Source organism: Physeter macrocephalus, chromosome 7, assembly GCF_002837175.3.
Source record: "Physeter macrocephalus isolate SW-GA chromosome 7, ASM283717v5, whole genome shotgun sequence".
NCBI classification, from domain to species: domain Eukaryota; kingdom Metazoa; phylum Chordata; class Mammalia; order Artiodactyla; family Physeteridae; genus Physeter; species Physeter macrocephalus.
In genome coordinates, this window is record NC_041220.1 from 145,052,728 (window position 1) to 145,075,574 (window position 22,847).

Consider the following 22,847-nt stretch of genomic DNA (forward strand, 5'->3'; position numbering starts at 1 on the left):
TTGAATTTTTTTTCCTTGAAGATGTACAAGCTTAGAGACTTTTCCTTTCCAATTCAACTCAGGCTCCGTGGCGTTTAAATTTCCAAACCCATACAGACCTTTATGAAAAAGACCCAGCAAATATTGTATTTGTGAGCCGAGCGGCCCCGGGTGGAGTGCCCGGCATCAATATTCTGTAGAGCGTCTTCTGATCCTGTGCCTTCCGTGCTGTTTAAGGCTCGTGCGGAAAAGACTCCTCCGGCGCGCCCCAGATGTCGTGGGCGCCAGGGCGGGGAGGGGCCTCCGAGGAGCTGAGGCCTGGGCCGGACCCGCGTCCCCTCTTCGGGAGCTGACTCTGAGGGGCCGGCGTCTCTCTCTCCCACCCCCAGACTGAGCCAGTGAGGGGCCCCAGCACCTCCCTCCCTGCGTCTCAGGACCCTGTGTACCCCGGCTGCCGGCTCCACTCCGCTCAGGGCCTTCCTGCGCTGCGAGGGGCGCCAACCCCACCTGCACCCCGTGCCCATTGGCCCCGCCCCCTCGAGCAGGGGCCCTGGCATGTGGCCCGCAGCCCGGCTCCCCTGGCCCTGCCACCTCACGGGGAGCGGGGGGGAAGCAGGACGAGGCAGGCGGCCGCCCTCTGCCTGGTGCTCTGCGGACCGAGTTGTTGGAGGGTGGCCTCTGTCCCCCAGCCCGGCCACGGGGGCCGGTCGCACCCAGGCCAGGGGCTGGGAAAGCGTGTCTGCGGGTCCTGGGTGCCAGGAGGGACCCTCCCTCACCTGCCGTCCTCCCATCCTGCCTTGGGCCAGGGCTGCTCGGGGCAAAAGCCACAGGTGGGTGCTGCAGGTGGGTGCTGGGTGAGTCTGGGGGACCCCCTCTCCTGCGGAGGTCGCACCCTCATCCCTGCCCTCCAAGACTGGCCACGCTGGCCCAGCCAGCCCAGCGGCGACATGCACGTGCTGCTCACACGTGGCTCCGTGTCTGAGCACGCGTCCCCGCACGCGCCCTCACACAGGGCTCGGCCTTCCCGCCAGAGGCCTTTGTCCTGCTCCGACTACATGGTCTCTTCCTCGCGGCCTGGCCCCGTCGTCCACAGCCCCGCCCCCCTCCTGCCAGTCGCCTTACCCACCTGGGGGCTGAGCGCCTGGGGCCGGGCAGGGCCAGGTAGGGTGGGCCCTGGGGGCCCAGGGAAGCTCCCACCAGCCTCGGAGTTTCCAGAAGCCACCCAGGTGTGCCCCTTGGGGACCCCTCCCTGGACTCCGGCAGCCCCCAGACTCCCCTGGGGCCCCGGAGCCCATGGCCGTGGGGGTGGGCGGGGCCTGGGCTTGCCTCCCCTCTGGCTCCCAACCCCAGCCTCAGTTTCCCCATTAGCAGGGGGGTGGGGCTGCACTCCCCGCACCAGGCCGGCAGCTGAAGGCCTGGCCGGGCGGAGAGACGCCGGGCTTCCCGCACTGGGTGCCCTGGGGGCCGCGAGCGAGCCGCCCCCTGCGCCTCTGGGACGCCCGCCCCCGCCACGGCCCGGGCTGCCCTCCTGGTCTGACGGTCCTGCCCGGCTGGTGAGGCCGGCGCAGCGCTGTGGCTGGCGCGGCCCGGTGCCCCGTGACACCCGCCCGACGGTTATCTGCTGCCTCTTCGTGCACAGCCTCCCGCACGACAGTTTAATGGCTCAGGAGCCGGGCTGCTCCGTGTTTCCGCCCGAGAGACGGCTAAGGGCGGTCCGGAAGGGAAACAAAGCGGCGCTCGTGCAGCCGCCTACCCGCTCCTTAGCGCCCAGGCAGAGTGACCGCCGCCAGGGCTGCCAGAGCCCCGAGCAGGGCTGGTCAGCTCAGGGTCGCTGCTGGGTGGGCAGGCTTCCTGGGAGGCGCGCTGGGCCCCTCGCGCCCCGCCGTCCTCACTGACCCTCCCTTTCCTTCCCCGGCCAACGCCCCGTCGGCCTCTTCTCCATCTCCCCCGGGTCATTTCTGCCCCAAACTCACGCCTGTCGGGGCTTCCAGCGGCACCTCCTCAGGAGGGGACGGGCCTCCCTGTCTATCGCCGCCCCCCGCACCGAGGCTGGGGTCCTGCAGGGGTGTGGGCAGACGGCCCACCTGCACACTGGCCCTCGAGTCCTGTGGGGCGCTGCCCACGGCCTGTGCGTCCTCAGGAGGCCCCGCTGAAGGCCCCACGCCGGGAGGTGCTTGTGGCCATGGCGACGGGCGTCCGAGGACCGCGGCCCCTCTGGCCTTGGCAGCCACCCTGGGGAGAGTCCACTGGCTCCTGACGCACGGGAAGATCGGCTCGGAGCCTGCAGCTCCCCCTCCCCAGCCCACCCACCCGGGGCCTCCCCTGACTGTGCGACTCGGCTGTGTGCACCCCCGGGCGGCCTCCGGAGAGCAGGGGTGCTGCTTCTCTCTGGCCGGTTTGCTCACCTGGCGGGTGCCTTCCTCTGAGTGCAGCAGGCGAAGGAGGAGCCGGCAGTGCTGGGCAGAGCAGGGGGCTGGGGAGCGGCGGCTGCAGCGAGCGTGCGGCGGGCCGGCGGGGTGGCGCTGGTCGCGCGGCCGAGCCCCTGCCCGCTCCCGCCTCCTCTGCCGGCGGGCCGGGCCTCTCCCTGGACGTGTCTGAACACACGGAGGGTCGGCCCGGCCGGGCGGTCACAGCACATTTTAATAGTGGAATGTAATTCCGGGGCAGTAGAAAAATGAAAGTGAGAAGTCTGTGAATTATTACAAATGCACTCAATCTCCGCGGCCGTGCGGCGGGCCCTGGGCTGGAAAGCCTTTTTCTCTCGTGTTTAAGTTAGCGTGGAAGATGGAATAGTCACAGAGACACACTGGCCACTCGAACCTGTTATTGCTGCTGTGAGCCCCATGTATACCTTTCTGATTTATGGCCTCGCTCTGCTTTATAAATGGGGAACCAGAAACGCCTTCAAGAGCAACTTTTCGACGCCAGCGGTGTCTCTGCACGTCCACACCCGCGGGGGGGAGATGCCCACCGGGGCCAGGGCCGGGGCTCAATGCAGCTGCGAGCAGGTGACTGGCCTGGGGGGGCCGGTATGCCTGGGGCCAAACCAGGGAGAGCTGTGCGCCCGACGGCTCACGAAGCGCTCTCCGTTTGCTTCGGGAAGGAGACGGGTGTGCAGACACGTCTGGGGTCGTCTCAGCCTAGATGCTGTAGACAGGTTGTGTCCGAGAGGGAAGCTGGTGTCCTTGGTCTCCAGACCCCAGGCCACATCTCAGCTCCCCGACACCGCTGAGCGACCAGAAGACCCCCCGGGCACCGCGGAGCCTCTCCTGGAAGGTGGACACGGTGACTCGGCACCCGGGGCCGCTAGCGGATGAGCAAGGCGATCCGGTTCGCCTGCGGTGTCCAGGCTGGCGCCCGGCACTGAGAGATCTCAGGAAACGCCAGCCCCGACTCTGGGTATTACGGTGACCCAGCAAGGCAGGGAACCCGAGTCTCCCGGGGGCCAGGTCGCTCGTCTCCGGTCACGCAGGGCCGGCACCACGCCAGAGCCGGGAGCCACGGGGCTGTGTCCCTTCCCAGCAGCTGGCGTGCACAGCGGTCCTTTCCGCACCTCCCTGCCACCCCGAGCCGACCGCTGGGGGGCCACCTGGAGCGTCAGCCCCAGTGGTGCTGTCACAGGGTCCCTGGAGCACCCAGAGCCACCCCAGCCCCAGGGCTGTTCTTCATGACATCACAGATTTGCGGGAAAACTCGTTTGAGGTCAAAGCAAAAAAGGCTTTGGACTCGCTCTGTGAAGGTCTGAATCATCTAGAGACTATGAGCTTCTTGATGAGAAGCACGATTTTGTGTCATGAACCAGAAAGTCCCGGGCTATCAGTCCGGGGAGCAGGGCCGAGGCAGCTCGCAACGTCCCCGACCGCAGGCGCTGCCGTTTCCAGCAGGCGAGCGAGCAGACCTGTCACCCTTTGCTTCCCGCGGGGCTGCTCCCTGCGCCCCCCGAGCACTGCACCCCCTGAGTCTGCAAAGGCGTGCAGGGTGGGGAGAGCCCTGGGGCCGGATGTGGGTGTTCGGGAGACAGCTGTATCCAAAACGCGGGTCGACCTGGTCCTGGGCCGTGGCAGGTCCTCTGTCTGCTGCCTGGAGGGGCCGCTCTGGGCTTGAGGCCCCGCTGGCCCGTCACATGCCCTCCGCAGGGCCGGCCCTGGGGACGTTTATGGACCGGGAGGTAAGACTGTAGCCTCCAGGTCAAACAGAACTCTTACACAACCACAAAGAGAACCGTTTGCGGGGCCCAGGTGCCAAGGAGAGCAGCTCCCCGTGGGTGGGAGCAGACCTGGAGCGGGACCCCTGTTGGCTGATAACCCCGCGCGGTGAGGCCACAGTCACTGGCCAGGCTGATGGCGGTGGGTCCCGGGCAGCCAGGGGAGGGCTTCTGGGAGCCCCGTGTCCCCCGCCCCGGCCCGTCAGGCCACGTGGCCCCAGGGAAGGCACAACAAAGCAGGGCCCGTGTGCACCCCCCGCCCCCCACCCAGGCCCTCACCCTCTCCACCCACTTCCCGCCACCAAACGAGAAGGAATCATGTTCTAGGACAGCTGGGGTCGGATAGGGCAGCCACCTGGGGGCTGCGGTGCTGCCAGCTTCCTGTGCGGACAGCGTGGGCTGGGCCGGGGGACCCAGGCCACCTTCAGACATTTTTCTCCCGCCACCCCTTGGGTAGGTCATCAGTCCTCATCTCAGCTCCTCGTGGGGCAGGGGGGAGGCAGGGAGAATAATGACCCTGTTCAACGTGGGAGTGGGGCTGTGTTGGCACCGACTGAGCTGGGCCCTGCCAGCGGGCAATGTCTGCACAGTGTCAGAGGAGCAGTGGTTTGGAGACCGACCCTTCTGCTGTTACGGGCAGACTCTGGCTCGGCGTCACCAGGGCAGGGAGGGCTGCCATGCCAGCACTGCTCTGGCTGGGGGCCACGGCAAGGGAAAGGAGAGGCCCGTGGAGTCAGCTGCTGCCGGGCCACCAGAGATGCGGTTTGGCCTTCAAGGACAAGGATGTCCTGGGGCAGCTGGAGGAGAGTGGGCAGACGTGACTGGGCTACAAGCTGTGATGCAAGAAGAGGGGTCGGGACTGCTCATTCTGGGTAAGAGTTCACTTACGAAGAAGTGAGAGCTCCCCACAGCTGTCCATCCATCCACCCACACATCTACTCATCCATCCATCCATCCATCCATCCATCCATCCACTCATCCATCCATCCACTCATCCATCCATCCATCCATCTATCCACTCATCCATCCATTCATCCATCCATCCATCTATCCACCCATCTATCCATCCATCCACTCATCTATCCATCCATCCATCTATCCACTCATCCATCCATCCATCTATCCATCCATCCATCCATCCATCCATCTATCCACTCATCCATCCATCCATCCCTCCATCTATCCATCCATCCATCCATCCATCCATATATCCACCCATCCATCCATCCCTCCATCTATCTATCCATCTATCCATCCATCCATCCATATATCCACCCATCCATCCATCCATCCACTCATCCATCCATCCATCCAACCATCCATCCATCCATCCATCCCTCCATCTATCTATCCATCCATCCATCCATCCATCCCTCCATCTATCTATCCATCCATCCATCCATATGTCCACCCATCCATCCATCCATCCACTCATCCATCCATCCATCCATCTATCCACTCATCCATCCACTCATCCATCCATCCATCCATCTACCCACCCAGGTATTCATCCATCCATCCATCCACCCACTCATCCACCCATCTACCCATCTGGGTCTCAAGAGCTGAATTTTGCCAATCAGAGGAAGGCAGCCCAGGGAGAGAAAATATGCAAAGGTGAGCCAACCTGAGAAATCATAGGCTGGGTATGAGGTGAGGATGGGGTGGGTACCAGGTGGTGGTGGGCGGGTAACAAGTGGTGGGGTGGGTACCAGGTGGTGTGGGGCTGGGTACCAGGTGGTGATGGGATGGGGTGAGCAGCCAGCGCCCAAGTACTTTGCAGGGTCTGAACCTTATCCAGGGGTTGGGGGGACAGGACAGGCTTAGGTTCCCATTTGGAAGAAAACCCATGTGGGCTGTTGCACAACTGGATGTGGGGGAGGCTTATAGAGGGAGACAGGTGAGAAGGTGAACAGGTGAGGAGGCCGTCAGAGTGATTCAATCAGAGAGGGTGGGGCTGGCTGGGGGCAGGCAGTGGAGAGGGAGGATGAGGGTTAGCTCTGGGGTTAGCACCAGCCCTGCCCTTCCCTGGGCCTGGCAGCTCCCTCCTTCCCTGCCAGCCCAAAGCTGGGAAAATCCACCTCCCCCCATCAAAGCCCAGGTGAGACCCGGGGCCACCTCTGAGACCCCTAGAGACCTGGGTCTCCATCTTGTCAGCATCTGACTGGTGTGCCCTCAGGTCAGCTTCTCCTGCCACCCACTCCCTTCCTGGGGCAGCAACACTTCCCTGCTCAGCCCCTCCGATGGCATCACTCCCGACCCAGCTGGGGTTGCTGACTGCGGTTGGACTGAGGGGCCCTCGGCTCACACCTGTCCTGGGGGAGGATGGGCTTTGGTCAAATAAACTGCCCTGAGTTCCACGGAAAATCCTGCCCCAGGACAGCCCGGTGGCCCTGGAAACCAGAAATGGCTGCTCAGCCTCCCACCCACTCACTGTGTGCCCAACCCTCCCCCAGCCCTCTCGGCCCCCGTGCCTGGCAGCAACCTACCCCCAAGCTGATGACCACGGCAGCTGAGGAGTTTGTAAGTCAGGCCGGCTTGAGGGCCCAGGATGAATTTATGACTCCAGCTGGGAACTGGGTGTAACAAACAGAAGTCAATTTTTATGGCCATTGTCACAGTGTCCTCTTGCTGGCCAAAGAGACTGGCCCCATTTGAATCAGTTAATCAGAGGGAAAGTGCCAGATCTGGGAAACCCAGCTGTCCCAGGGCCCCCTCCCCAGAGATGGGGCACCCTTCTACCTTCCCACTGAGGGCTGAGCGCAGGTTGTAAAGTTCCAGCTCAGACGCCATGAGAAAACTTCCATTATCTCGGCAATTTCCTAAGTCATTTGTTCCCACATTTAAAAGATAAAACACACCCAGGGCACGGGAAGGTGGCTGGGTGGAGAATGTTCCCCGTGCTTGGGGCAGGCTGGAGGCTCACCCCGGGGCCCTAGCCACTGGGGGGTCGGGGTCGGCTGGGGGAGAGGGCCCAGGGCCGTGCCAGACCCCAGCTCCCCCGAGAGCAGCAGTCAGGTGGTGCCAGTGGGGTCCCCTCTGCCCCTGGCTGGCCCTGGTGACGTGGCAGGGGGCGGGACCCTTGGTAATTTTGCTGGGCCCCCGCCGAGGAGGACCAGTGTGCCGCCCTGTCTCCCGCACCTGCCGGGTAGCCTCCTTCATCCTACGCAGGAGACGGCCGGGCTGACCGAGCAGTCTGTGTCTTTGTGAAAATGGCCCTGAGAGGGCAGCGGCCCAGGAAGTCGGGGGCTCGAACCACAACCGGCCCTCGAGTGTGGACAGCGGCACTGTTCCCAACGACCAAGAGGTGGGAGAGGCCCAGGCGTCCATCGGCCGGCAAAAGGATGAAAACGCAGTCTGTCCACGCCAGGGAAGATCACGCAGCCGTGAACAGGAACGCAGCGCTGGCACAGGCTGCAGCTACCATGCAGGTGGATCTTGAAGACATCACGTCAGGTGGAAGGAGCCAGACATAAAAGGCCAGCCAGCGTGTGATTCCGTTCGCATGAAAAGTCCAGAACCGGCAAATTGTAGGGACGGAAAGCAGATTGGTGGGTCCCGGGGCTGGGGGAGGGGGTGGGGAGCGGCTGCTGATAGTTGTGGGGTTTCTTTTTGGGGTCGATGGACCGTTGTGGAATTAGACGGTGGTGACGGTTACACAACATTGGAAATGTACTTAATGCTGCTAAATGTACAGTTTGAAATGGTTAACTTTAGGTTATGTGCATTTCACTTGAATTAAGAAAATAAATAAGGAAAATGAATAAATTGGACTGGAGTTGATGAGAGCAAGGCACCATAGAGCCACTTGCATGAGTTCTCTTACAACAGGAGGTCCTGGTAAGGAACGTGGAACTAACAAGTCACCACCGTCCGGAAGGATTCAGGAAAGGTCAAAAGGAGAGAGGAGACGCCAGGCCACATTTCCTACCAATCTCCCAGAATCCTTCTCGCTGGAATCCATCTTGGCTGAGCGATGCACGCGCCACTGGAAGGACCCCGAGTCAGAGTGGTTGGCCAGAGACACCCCGGAAACTACCCCATCACCATAAAACCTGAGACTGCGAGCCACGTGGCTGAGCCGTGCTCCTGGGCTCCCTGACCCTCCTGCTCTCCCCTTCCCAATAAGGCCTCTTGCGCTGTCAGCACGTGTGTCTCCTCGGACAATTTATTTCCGAGTGTTAGACAAGAGCCCACTCTCAGGCCCCGGAAGGGGTCCCCCTTCCCGCAACACAAGGAGGAGGGGAGGGGGGGGCCCTCCGACAGCACTTAGAGGTTGCTGAGCGGTGTCTGGGCTCCCACGGATTTGAGGGGCGAGGGGGCGTGGGCTGGAGATGGTCTCAGGGGGCCACTCAGGGGCGGGGCCCGGGCCGTGGCCTCGGGTGGGAGGCCAGACAGGTGGGGCTGCCCATGTGGCTCTGGGTGCCCCTCTGGGGGCTGCACCCCCCCCCCGGGGTCAGGGCTGGCTGAGCTTTAATTGTACCTTAACCCCGAGGAGAGGGGCGGGGCTGAAATGTTGAGGGGGCCTGGGTCGGGCGGTGGCCTCGGGTGGGAGGCCAGACAGGTGGGGCTGCCCATGTGGCTCTGGGTGCCCCTCTGGGGGCTGTGCCCCTCTGGGGGCTGCACCCCCCCCCGGGGTCAGGGCTGGCTGAGCTTTAATTGTACCTTAACCCCGAGGAGAGGGGCGGGGCTGAAATGTTGAGGGGGCCTGGGTGCAGCCCACCTCTCTGAGGGAACACCGCTCCTACCAGCACCACTCCCAGCTGACGGGTCCCCCCACGGGAGACACAGGGGGCCGAGTGCCCCCAGGCCCGCGTCCGGCAGGCTGGAGCACGGCCGCAGCCGGGCTGCCCGCAGTCAAGGGGCTTTGGCCCCCGCAGTGCAAGGCCAGAGACCCCCAGTGACCCAGGGGCTTGACCCTGGCAATTTAAGAGAACACAGGGGGGCCCCAGGGCCACTGTGCTGGTGGGAAACCCATAGGAAGGGCCCCGAATCAATCAGGGCCGTGGGAGCAGGGCTTCGCGGCCCTCCTCCTGGCCCTGGTGGTGGGGACGCTGGGTGGGGGGGTCCTGGCGGTGGCGCTGCCCCGGCGGCGGGCAGCACGGGGCTGGCCCTCGTCCCTGTCGCTGCCGGACAGGAGTGCTGCCGCGGACAGGCTCCCAGCCTCGGCCTGAAGGCTGCGTCACGGTGGGGGGAGCAGGTGGAGACTTGGGGGCACCAGCCTGAGAGCCCCCACCCCCACCCCAGGGACCGCAGCTCCTCATCTGACAAAGGAGCTCGGCGTCCCTCCCTGGGGCGTCCCTCCCAGCGCGGGGTCAGCACGCGAGCTTTGCTTCGCCGGCGCAGGGACGGGGCCCGACCCCAGGTCTGCCCGAGGACGCGCAGGCAGCGGCGGTGCATCCTCCGGCCCGCGACGGGGCCCACGGCGGGCACCACGGCGGTAACGGCCAGGGAGCGTCCCCGGCCTCCCGGGCCGCCTGCCGCGCCGTGGAGCTCCGACGGGAATGACTCCGGGCTGAGCTAATGGAAGCTGAAAAGGTGGAATCAGCGTGCGTCCTCTCCTCTCCCGCCCTCATCAATCCCGCTAACTGGGTTTGAGCTCCGCTCGGTGAGGGGAGATGAATATGTAAGACGTGGAGGCCTGATGGGCCGCGGGGCCGCCAGCGGGCGCTCGGGCAGGGTAGCGCCCGGCCCAGCGATCTGCGGCCCGGGGAGGGTGCCACCCGGCTCAGGCGCCTGTCATCCATTCAGTTACCGCGCGGCTGATACACACTCACGCCCGGGCCGGAGGGAAGGGGAGGCCAGACAAAGGCGTCTGTATTTATCCAATAATAAGTTTCATTTGGAGTAGGTTTGGAAACAATTCCCCGGCACATTTGTCCCTGTCAGATCACATTATTCACAAATGAAGTTCACAAAGTATCAATTCAATTTCAATGAGGCGCCGCGGCAGGGCTCTGGCTGGGGCTGCGTCCCCACCGGGCCGCGGACAGCGCGGCAGTCAGAGGTAATCAAAGGCTGGCCCGCGGTAACACTTTCCATCTCACCTCTTTTGTGCACATCTGTTCCTGGATAATCCCATTTTCTACACTTCCAAGTCACTGGAGACGGCGGGCAGGCGAGGGAGGGGTCGGCCCTCCTGTCCCGCTCGGCAGGCCTGGGTCCCCGGCCCCCCACCCCGGGTCTGCACGAGCCTCCTCCCCTGGGGCCCCGGGCCCTTTGGGGCGCTGGCCAGCCTCTCGCCCCCTCAGCCCTCCCCGCACCCACACGGCTCAGAGGCGCCAGCCCCGAGCCCGTTCAGGGACCCCGTGGCAGCCCCCCACCTGCCTCCACCCTCCTGGAGCCCCCTCCCCACCTACCTGAGGCCAGTCCCGCCCCCTCCCCGGGACGGGGGAAGCTCTCCGGCCCCGCCCCGGCCTCTGACGGGTGATGACGTCGAGGCCCGCACAGCACCCGGCAAGGCAGCCCCTCTGCGGTCCCAGCCTCTCCCCACTGCTCTGGAGGCCCTGCCGCACCCCAGCCTTCTCCTGGCCGCCGGACCCCTTCGTGCCAACACCGGGCCCGTCTACTGCCCCTTCACCACCTCTGAGGGGGTGGGTGGCCCCTGCCCCGCAGTCCGAGCGCCGGGGCTCCCCTGGGGCAGGCTGGCCTCGGCTCAGAGGGGCCGCATGTCAGCTCAGGCTCTGCCTGCCGCATAACCCTGGGGCTGCCCCGTGTGTCGGGCTGGGCCTGCTGGGGGCATGGACACCCCCCAGCCCAGTGTGAGCCGCCACATGCTACGCCTCTGGGCCTCGGGTTCCCTGTCTGTGAAGGGACAGGTCCTTCCTGTGCTCGGCCTGGCCTGGCCTGGGCCTCACCAAGGGCGTCCCAGGGAGCCAGAGGGGGCAGGAATCAGAGACCTGAGCAGGAGGTCAACCCCAAATCTCAAGAGCCTGGGGGCGGGCCCTCACCTCCCTGGCCTGGCCTCTGGGATGTGCTGCACGCCTGGGGCTGCCCAGAGGCTGAGCCCCTGCCCCAGGGACTCCGCGGCGGGAGGGAGGGGTGCGCTGCGCCTGGTGTAGCCGCCGTGGGCTTTAGGCGTGCACTCACTGCCCGCCTGTGCTCACCTGAGCTGGGGCGTTTGTGGGAGCAGGGCAGGTGTGGGCCGGCGTGTGGGCTGTGTCTACAGGGGCCCGGCCCGTGCAGGCGAACGTGAGCCTGGTGTGTGTGCACGTGTGCCTTTCGCAGCGGCCCTCACAGGCACCCTGTACACGGACGTGGCTGCAGCAGGGGGCTGAGGTCCGTGCTGTTTGGGGCGACAGGACCTGCAGGCTGGCTCCACCTCTTTCTGCTTTTGGTGCCTCGGTCACCTCTGAGGCAGCAAGGCGGGGCTTCCTGCTTCACTGACTGACGCTCCTCCCGGGGCCCTGGGGCCGAGGAGACACGGTGGGGAGCTCCAGGCCTTGGTCCCGAAGGGGCAGCCTCTTTCCTGGGTGCACTATGCCCTCCCCCCGCCCTCCCCCAGGGCAGGCGGGACTGGGCGGACCCAGCGGCCTTGGGCTGGCGGCGGCCCCTGCCCCCACTGTCTTGGCCGGATCGTAACTGGCATTCGGCTCTCTTGATATATTGATCCCAGGGCCAGAGCATGTTGTAAAATGAGGTGATCATAATGGGATTTAAAGTTATTACGGGTGAAGCCGCAGTAACACAGGGCGAGGGCTTGGCAGTGTCATTTATGGCTGAAAAATCGCGGCCGCGGCGGCTCCGCCAGGCCCTCGGGAGGGGGGGCTCTGGCGTTGGGACCCCTGGGGCTGAGCGCTGAGCCCAAATGATCTGTGGCTCGACTTTGGTGGTCATCAATAAAAGGGCTTCTCTTCAAACCCAAGTTGCTCAGAGCCTGCGGCAAAGCCAGCCAGACTCGAGGGGGGCCTGCTGTGAGGACGGGCTCCACGCACGCCCCCTCCCTGGCTCCCCTTCCCGTACCCTGGGGGTCACGCGGTGTCTCTGTCCTGCTGGGACCCCTGGCCAGCGCTGACGCGTGTGTGTCCGGGTTCACACCGGGAGCGGCCCACAGGCTCGCACACGGTGTCCCTGGACACGGCCGAGCCCCCTCTGGAGGTGCTTCCTGGTGAAGGCACCAAGAGGGCTCCTGGCACCTGGGTCCTCGACACCGTCCCACGTGGTCACCAGCGCTGGGAAAAAGCCGTCTCTGTGTCACATGCCTTCCTCTGCACCCCGCTGCGTGCCTTGACCGAGGCGCCGTGTGGGGGTCTCAGCACCGTCTGCTGTGGCACAGAGACCCTCACCAGGGGTGATGATGGAGGGGGTTGGCCCCCCGGCCTCCGCTCACGTGCTGGGCCGGGGACAGGCAGCGGTGACCCCCAGGAGGGGCTACGGAAGGCCAGGTCCGGGGGGCTTCTTGGAAGAGGTGGCCCAGAGCTGGCGTCAGCACTGGCCCCGGAGGCCGGCCACCCGCACTGTGTGCCCAGCCCGGCAGCGTGTGGGGCCTGAGGCCTCCTCCTCGCGGGCAGCGGCTCCCCGCGAGGGTGTGTGCTGGAGGGTCTGGGCACGTCGGCCCCGCGTGGCTTCCTCTACTGTGTCCTGACAGGTGGCAGGGGTGGGGAGAGGCTGGCAGGCCCCCAGTGCCCAGCGCCTCTGGGCCCGGGGACACCCAGAACCCGGCAGCTGCCTGTGTGCCAGCCGGGTGGGCAGCTCTCCCAGCCGGTACATCAGCCGGACACCAGGGACACGGAGATGTAGCGAATCCAGCCCGCGGCCCAGGCGTCGATGCCCGGCCTTTAAAGGAAAACTTATCTGTAATTAAAGTCACGCACGAGTTTTAGAAAGAGGCTCTTTACAGCTGGGAGGAAAGCTGATTGTGAAAATGAATAGGCTTCCGCTGGGGCTGGGAGCGTTTAATTCAGAAATAAATCCCCCCACAGAGGCGCTTCGCCTTGGCCCTTTTCCCCGGTGCTCTCGGGGGGCCGCCGGCCGCGCCGTGGGTGGCGCCGTCCTTATCAAGCGCGATGGTGCACACGGGGCCGGGCTGCGGGCTCCCGGGGGCTGCAGGACTCGCTGCAAATCCTGCTCCTCTGCTTGTGAGCGATGAATTAGCCCGGTTAAAATCCGCGGGACACGCTCTTTCAAAGCTTATGTTTCCCTGTAAGCAGATGGTGGCTTGGGCGTGTGTGAAGCGGGGGGCATCGATCACCAGCGTCGGAATTCAGGGGACGGTGACGCTAGTCCTCTTGGAGGAGCCACCGCCTGGACCTGGTGGCGGGAGAACTTGATTTACGCCAGCTGGGGGGCTGCCCCGGCCCCGGTCACTCGGGAGGATTGTGGCCTCGGGCCTGTGAATTGGCAGAGTTGCCGGTGGATAATTTGGGGCCACCTGCATGTGGACCTGACCACCACTGTGTCTGCCTAGTTTTCTCCGCGGCTCTTGCTCTGGCGGATGGTACCGCAGACGGAATCAGACAAGTTCTGGGTATTGATTGCAATTAAGAGCACGAATCTGAGGGAATTCCCTGGTGGTCCAGTGGGTAGGGCTCCACGCTTTCGCTGACAAGGGCCAGGTTTGATCCCTGGTCGGGGAGCTAAGATCCTGCAAGCTGTGCGGTGCAGCCCAAAAAAGGAAGAAGAGTATAAATTTGAACTGGAAGGTACAGGGCTTCTGGGCAGTAGCCCTCTCCCTCCCGTGCCCTGTGAGAACCTCCCTTGACCCGAGACGGGCCTGAGACCGCCCCCCACGACGGCACCAAGGACTCCTGGGACAGCAGCCTGCACAGGGCTTTTGCTTCTCAATGAATTTACTTAAACTCAGAGCCACCCGCGTGAATTAAGAAGAGGCCCCCGCAAACTAACGTTCCTGACCCGCCCAGCCGCCCTGCCCACCGACCCCTACACCCACCACAGGCAGGGTGGCCTGGGCATGGGCGCCACCGTGGGACAGAGGCGTCACCGTTCCATGGAGCCCTCACTCCAGGTCCACACCCCGTGCGGGGAACCTCATCCCTCATCTGGGGACACGCAGGCTCGTGCACACAACCGGGGGACATCGGGGACCTCGGAGCCTGGGAGGAGCACGTGGGTGTGGTGGCCACATGGGACGCAGCGCATGTCCCCTGGGGCTGTCGGCAGGGCCTGATGAGGTGGGCCGGTGGCCACGTGAGGGTGCCGTGCGCGCTTCCACACAACACCCTCACCCTGCTGCTCCGTCGGGCTCACAGGCAGGACCGGGACCTGGACCGGAATCTGGACCAGGACGTGGACGGACCTCGCTTTGCCTGCCCTGGTGCTTGGACCCCTTAGGACGGCCACTTTGGGGCAGGCCCCCTCAAGGCCAGTGCCCCGTCTTCCCACGCTCTCTGTAGCGGGAGGTTTCTTGTCGAGCATATGGCCTCTCGCCAGTTATGACAGTCAGGCTCCAGGTTTCGGGGGCCCCTTTGGTGTGTCCCTGTATCCACGGGTGGGTCCCCACTCTCACCCCTGCCCACCCCCAGGCCTGGTGCAGAAGCCTCCTCCCGCTTCAAAGGCAGGATCCGGGTGCTGCTGGTGCTGTGGGTCACCCGGGGCTGCCGGGACAGAGCGGAAGGCAGCGCCCGCGAGGTGGGTCCTTCCCCGATTTGCCGGCGGGCAGGGCCTGGGTGACGGGATCCTGTGGCTGGAGAGGGTGGCGTGGAGGGGGGCCGCCCTTAGAACCTGGGCGGGCTAACCTGTACCCCACTGACTCGGGGCAGCCCCCCACCCCCTCTGGCCCCTGCTCCTCCAGCCCGTGGCTGTCATAGAGAAGCCTCTTCTCCTCTGGGGTCCCGCTGAGCCCAGAGCCCCATTTCAGCCCTCGCTCAGCCGTCACAGTCCCCCCGTCCCCCCAGGAGGACTCGGCAAAGGTTAGTTGAAGGTGGTAATGATTTCTTGGATATGACACCAAAGGCACAGGCAAGGAAGAAAAACAGATAAATTAGACTTAATCAAAATCAAAAACTTGTGCAGTAAAGGACACTATCAAGGTAGTGAAAAGGCAGCCCAGAGGATGGGAGAAAGTATTTGCAAATCATATATCTGATAAGAGTTTAATATTCCAAATATATAAAGAACTCCTTACTCCACAACAAAAAATTTCCCATTAAAAATGGGAAAAGGGACTTCCCTGGTGGCACAGTGGTTAAGACTCTGCACTCCCAATGCAGGGGGCCCAGGTTCGATCCCTGGTCAGGGAACTAGATCTCACATGCATGCCACAACTAAGGAGCCTGTGAGCCACAACTAAGGAGCCTGCTTGCTGCCACTAAGACCTGGCACAACCAAATAAATAAATAAATATATTTTTTAAAACTGGGAAAAGGGGGCTTCCCTGGTGGCGCGGTGGTTGAGAGTCCGCCTGCCAATACAGGGGACACGGGTTCGGGCCCTGGTCTGGGAAGATCCCACATGCCGCGGAGCAACTGGGCCCGTGGGCCACAACTACTGAGCCTGCGCGTCTGGAGCCTGTCCTCCGCAACAGGAGAGGCCGTGACAGTGAGAGGCCCGTGCACCGCGATGAAGAGTGGCCCCCGCTCGCCGCAACTAGAGAAAGCCCTCGCACAGAAACGAAGACCCGACACAGCCAAAAATAAATAAATAAATAAATAAATAAATTTATTTTAAACAAAAACAAAAAAAAAAACAACTGGGGAAAGGACTTGAACAAACGTTTCTTCGGAGATGACACTGCTGATGTCCAGAGTGGGTCCTCCCCTCAACTTCAGGGCTGTGTGGGGAGGGGGGCAGACAGAACAAGCAGCAAGCTCCCCACAGTAGTGGGACAAGGGACAGACTTTGAATTAGTAGGTTAGATAATAATACTTTGTTGTTATGTTGATTTCTTGATTTTGATGGTTAATATTGTGGTTACATAAGAGAATGTCCTTGTTTTTAGGAAGTTCACACTGAAGTATTTAGAGGGTCAGCATGTCAAAAATATATATGTATGTATATATATATATATAGAGAGAGAGAGAGCACGCACGCAAAGTTTCATCCTGGGTGAAATTAATAACAATAAAAATACTTAAAGCTAGTCATGGTTTTTGTTTTTGTTTTTGTTTTGGCTGTGCTGTGTGGCTTGTGGGATCTCAGTTCCCCGATCAGGGATTGAACCTGGGCCACGGCAGTGAAAGTGCCAAGTCTTAACCACTAGGCCACCAAGAAACTCGCTAGTCATGTTTTAAAATGATATTTTTAGTAGGTGGTGAGTGCTGGGTAACGGATATCCATATGGAATAAAGCAAAAATTGATACCATACAAAAAGTATCTTCACAGTCTCAGGGTAAGAAAATATGTCTTAAGTGGTACAACATAATGTACTAACCATAAAAAATTCTAGAAATTCAGAGCTTTTATTCATCAAAAACACCACCCAGACTGTGGGGGAAGGTATTTGCACAGGTGGTCATTAAAGGGCTTGTATTTATCACAACACAAAGAGTTGCTTCAAACCTACCAGAAAACTTGAATAGGCGTGTCACAAAGAGGACCCCCATGACCAAGTGATAAATGCAGGAGAAGGTGCTGGACATCATTTGTAAGCTGGAACAGCACATCAAAACCACAGTGAGATGGGACTGCACACCACCTGGCAGCTGAGAAGGAAAAGATAGAAAACACCAGGGCACCAGGGGAGACCAGGATGTGGCAGGAATATGCCGGGAAATGTTTAATGACCCATCCTCCAGGGAAAAGGAGTCCTGACCTGCTGTGTTGGCGGCTTCCGTGGTGTAAATATTCCCACATGGCTGATTTCAAGCCACCCATGTGACATCACTAATGTTGGGCTGGGAAGAGATGTGTACAATGAGTTCTGAGAGGCTCTGTGTGCTGGTCCAGCCACCACTTCAGAGCCACCAGGACTCCTACATGCTGCTGGCGGCCGTGTAACTTGGTACAAGCACGTTGGAAAATGATTGGGCGATACTGACAAAACTGAAACAGTTGGCCCTCCCAGCACTTCCCCCCAAGGTGCTTCACCAAACAGAAACACACACCTATGTTCACAAAAAGACATGGGCAAGAATGTTCTTAGCAGTGCTGTCTGGAATAGCACCAAACTAGAAATACCCAGGTGGCCAGTAACAGTAGGATGGAAAATTGTTCATGGAATAGCCACACAAGGAAATATTTTACTCCTGAGATGAATGACCCACTGCCACACACAGCACCACTAATGAGCTTCCTACTCACTGCATGATTCCTCTGTATGAAGTTCCAAACAAGCTAAGTGAATTGTGGAGTTAGGAACTAGGATACTGGTTACCTGTGAGGAGAACAGAAGTGCCCGGGAGGTGACACCAGGTGGGCTGGTGACATTCTATTTCTTGACCTGGAGGTGGATACATGGATTTCATTTTGCGACAGTTGAGAGGCACATTCATACTTTATGCATTTTTAAAACTATAGCTTAATTTTAAAGGGTTTGAAAAATCATGAAGATTTCTATACTCAAACAATGAATAACCCAAAAAGGAAATTAAGACAACAGTTCCATTTATAATAGCACCAAAAGGAATAAAACTTGTAGGAGTAAACTTAATCAAGGAGGTAAAAGGTTTACACTTTGAAAACAACAAAACATTGCTGCAAGAAATTAAGGAAGGCATAACAAATGGGAAGACATCCCATGTTCATGGATTGGAAGATTTAATATCGTTAAGATAACAGTACTACCAAAATTGATCTACAGATTTAATGCAATCCCTATCAAAATCTCAAGACGTTTTCCAGAAATAGAAAATTTCATCCTGAAATTCATATGGAACCTCAAAGGACCCCCAATACTCAAAATCTTGAAAAAGGGGAACTTCCCTGGTGGCGCAGTGCTTGAGAATCTGCCTGCCAGTGCAGGAGACACGGGTTTGATCTCTGGTCCAGGAAGATCCCACATGCCACGGAACAACAAAGCCCATGCACCACAACTACTGAGGCTGTGCTCTAGAGCCCGTGAACCACAACTACTGAGCCCACGTGCCACAACTACTGAAGCCCGTGTGCCTAGATCCTGTGCTCCGCAACAAGAGAAGCCACCACAATGAGGAGCCCATGCACCACAATGAAGTGTAGCCCTTGCTCGCCGCAACTAGAGAAAGCCCGTGTGCAGCAACGAAGACCCAATGCAGCCAAAAAACAAACAAACAAACACGAAAAAGTTGGTGTCCCTTTAAAAAAAATACTCAGAAATGATCAACAGTATGTGGGGAAATTTAAAAAAAAATCTTGAAAAAGAAGAACAAAGTTTGGGGACTCACAGTTCCTGATTTCAAAACTTACTACAAAGCCACAGTGATCAAAACAGTGTGGCACTGGCATAAAGACTGGCATATAGACCAATGGAATAGACTCAAGAGCCCAGCAGTAAACCCTCACACATATGGTCAGATGATTTTCAACAGGGGTGCCAAGACCATTTGATGGGGGAAAGGAAAGGACAGTCTTTTCAAAAGATGGTGCTGGGAAAACTGGATATACACATGCAAATTGGACCCTTACCTCACACCATATACAAAAATTAACTCGAAATGGATCAGGGACCTAAAGTAAGAACTAAAACTATGAAACTGTTAGAAGGGAACATAGGGGAAAACTTTATGACTTTGGATTTGGCAGTGATTTCTCGGATATGACACCAAAACACATGCAATGAAAAAAATAAACTGGACTTAATCAAAATTAAAACTTTTGTGCATCAAAGGACGTTATCAAGAGAGTGAAAAGGCAACCCTCAGAATGGGAGAAAATATTTGCAAATCATTTATCAGATAAGGGATTAATAATCAGGATATACAGAGAACTCCTAAAACTCCACAACAAAAACAACAACAAAGTAAAACAACCCAATTAAAAATGGGCAGAGGACTTGAATAGACATTTCTCCAGAGAAGATGTATGAATTACCAACAAGCACATGAAAAAATGTTCAACATCACTAATTGTCAGGGAAATACAAATCAAAGCCACAATGAGATACCACCTCATACGCATTAGGCAACTATTAAAACAAAAACAAAAAACAGAAAAGAGCAAGTGTTGGACAGGATGTGGAGAAACTGGAGTCCTGTGCACTGTCGGTGGGAAGGTATTAAATGGTGCAGCTGCTGGAGAACAGTATGGAGGTTCCTCAAAAACTTAAACAGAGAATTACCATAGGATCCAGTAATTCCATTTCTGGGTACACACCCCAAAGAACTGAAAGCAGGGATATACTTGTACACGCATATTTACAGTAACATTAGTCACAATAGCTAAGACGTGGAAGCAGCCCAGTGTCTGTGGATGGGTGAATGCTATCCATCCACACGGTGGGATACAGTGACATAAGTCAGTCACAAAAGGACAAATACTGTATGACTCCACTTATAGGAGGCCCCTAGAGGAGTCAAATCCATAGAGACAGAAAGTAGAGCAGTGGGGGCCAGGGGCTGGGGGGAAACTGAGCAGTTGTTTAAAGGGGACAGAGTTTCAGATTCACAAGATGGAAAAAGTTCTGGGGGTGGGTGGTGGTGACAGCTGCACAGCAATGTAAGTGTGTTTAGTACCACTGAACTGTCACTTTAAAATGTTAAGAGGAGGGCTTCCCTGGTGGCGCAGTGGTTGAGAACCCGCCTGCCGATGCAGGGAACGCGGGTTCGTGCCCCGGTCCGGGAGGATCCTACATGCCGCGGAGCGGCTGGGCCCGTGCGCCATGGCCGCTGAGCCTGCGCGTCCGGAGCCTGTGCTCCGCAGCGGGAGAGGCCACAGCATGAGAGGCCCGCGCACCGCAAAAAAAAAAAAAAAAATGTTAAGAGGGTACATTTTATGTTGTGTGTTTTACTGCAATAAAGAAATCCGAAAAAAAAAGTCGTGAAGAGGTTGGATCAGTCTGGGTCCAATCAGGAGATAGAAACCACACAGGGTCAAACAGTGAAATTTGATGTGAAGAATTATTCTTGATAAAAAAGGATTAACTGTAAGAGCAGGGGCTCCGGTCCCCTCGGGCTGAGGGAGCGTCCCACCTCCTGGGGGAAGGGCTCCTCGGAGCTGGCCTGCAGTCTCAGGGCCACAGCAGGCACGGAGGGCCCCAGTGCACGCAGGCATGAGGCCGTCGGGCTCCCGACTCTGTCCGTGTTGAGGGGGCGGGAGGAAACACCACCCGCATGTCCCCTACACGCGTGTGGCAGGGAGGGGGACCGGCTCAGGGTCAGCTCCTGGACGGGCCGGCGAGGACGACGGGCTGCTGCTCCGTGGGGCCCAGACGCCGGAGAGTTGGTCCTGCGTCTCCACCTTGGTGGCCCCTCTGTTTTGGGGGCGCCCTGTCGGCCTCACGGCCGTGTCTTACACAGGAAGAGTAAAATTATTCTTTCGCTCTGTCTTCAACAATTCGCGAAATCTTGTGAAATGCGAATTTGAAGAAAACGGGGGTGAAGATGAGGATGTCCACCTTCCGGGCCCTAGAAGGCGAGTCTGGGATGGATGGCCGAGCCGGACGAGAGCGCTGTGGCCGCGGAGAGCCAGAGGGAGAGCCGCTCTCGTGGGAGGGTGGGTCCTGGCCGCGCAGAGAGCAGCGGGGAGAGGGCGGGGGTGGGGCAGAGACCCCTTCCCGACCTCCTGGCCCCTGGGGGCGGGATGGCGTGTGCAGGCCCAGGGCCACCGTGGAAGCCAGCCTCCCGGTGCTAGAAACGCAGACGATGTCAACGTCCCTGCCCTGCGTGGGTGAGCCCAGCTCGGCCGAGGGCCCTCCCTGGTGGTGCAGGAGGGGCCGGCCCCCAGGAGCTTGCTTGGGGACACAGCTAATTAAAACTCTGGTGGGAAGATGCCCAGCTCGGCCCCTGGGCGTTGATGGTCTGCTGGTGGACAGGGTGCTTGGCAGAGGGGAGACGGGCACAGCGTCCCGTGGGGAGGGCAGCTGGCCGTCCATCACTGGGCGGCTGACCACGCCCAGCCAGCGCTGCCCTCCACTGTGACTCCAGGTGACCTTGTAGCTGCTGGTCCGGGTGGGAGACCCCAGAGTCTGGGGGCATCAGGCTGGCCCGTCTGCTCCAGGTCCCCGGAGTCCAGCTCTGGGGTCTCCTCTCACACCACCCACACCAGTCTCCTGCCCAGCCTTGTCCTCCCGGCTGCCCCACCGCTGGACACTCACCTGTCACCCTGTCCCCTTGTCCATCCTTCGGTCCCCTCATCCCCCTCACCCCCTCCCTGCCCCCGCCGTGATTCTGTCTATTGCCAAATCCCGCCTGCCTTCCAGTGCCCTGCTGTCACTCCCTCCACCAGGAAGCCCTCCTGGGGGTCTCCAGCGCCACCCTGCGCACCTCCTCGCTCTCAGCCTCACTGCGCTCAGAGCAGAGAGGAAGGTCCCGCGTGTCTGAGTGATGCTAAGAAATGGTTGAATCAGACCCCCGAGCCTCTGGCTCCTTACAGGAAGCATAAGTGGGCCCTGACGTCGTGGCAGAGTTGCGGGACTTCCAGCCTCGAGTCCAGGCTCAGATGGGGGCGGGGTGCACAGAGTCTGGCTCGTCCCGGCAGCACCTGGGCCTAGACCCTTAGAGACAGGGGTCATTGGAGGCGGTCACCCTTAGAGGCAGGGTCAACAGTGCCTCCCCAGAGCGCCTGAGACCCCCGTCCAGGGGTGTGAGCAGGTGCGGGGCTGGGGCTGCCTGCAGATGGCTCTGTGGACTGACCGCGGGCGGCCGTTGGCAGTTCTGCCGGGAGAGGAGGTGCCCCCGACCTCGTCAGGAAAGGGGAAAACGTGCATCTTCCCCTCCTCGTTGTGAAGTCCAGGAACGTGGCAGCGGTTCTCAGGGTGTCCACCAGGATCAGGGTTCCCTGAGGGCCTGAGGGACAGCTGGGGGTGACGGCGTTGCCACAGATGCCAGACCTGCGGGTGGCTGGACCCTGGGCCCGTGGTATCTGCGCTGCAGGGTGGCCTGTGTCCACTCCCACCACCGCCCTGCGGCAGCAGAGCCTGGGTCTTCTTCCACCCGGGTGCCCGGGGCTCATCTGGCTTCTCGTCTGCACACAGTAGGGGTTCAGTGTGGCCCCAGCCCTCGGGGGGATGTTCTGGGACTGATGTTGGACCCGTGTTAACTTTTAATTCCAAGTCTCCAGGCAAAGCACAATGGACTTTTGACATACAAATATTAAAAATTAAATTTCCCGAGTTCATTATCTGATAATTAGAACTAAATAACATCTTAACTGAGAGGCCAGCCCCACACAGATCAAGTCAGTTCCATTTAAGATTCCATTAGACCAGTGTCGGAGCCGTAAGTAATGGACCATAAAATTTAATTTGGAAATGATCTCACGCGGTGATGGAGCGATAGCGCTCACAAAGGAGCTGCGGCCCCCGTGGCTGGGCTCGCGAGCGGGCGGAATTCAAAGGGACCCGCCACCGTGGCCCAGAAGAACATGTGTTCAGCGCTTTCTCCTTTCTCGGGCCCTGCGGTATTTAAAAGTCAGAATTGACCAGTGTAGCTCCGTGTAATTACAAAGATCCCCTTATCAGAGTCTATTTGCAGGCGCGGAAAGAAAAGGCCGGTGCTGGCGTCTTGCAGCTCATTTACATGCGCGGGAATCCGCACCTTAATCACGGCGGATTCAATTGCACTTGGGCGGTTCCACATCCCGGCCTCGGCAGGCGGGCCTGCTGATGGGCCTTCAGCGGGCCTCGTGCACCTG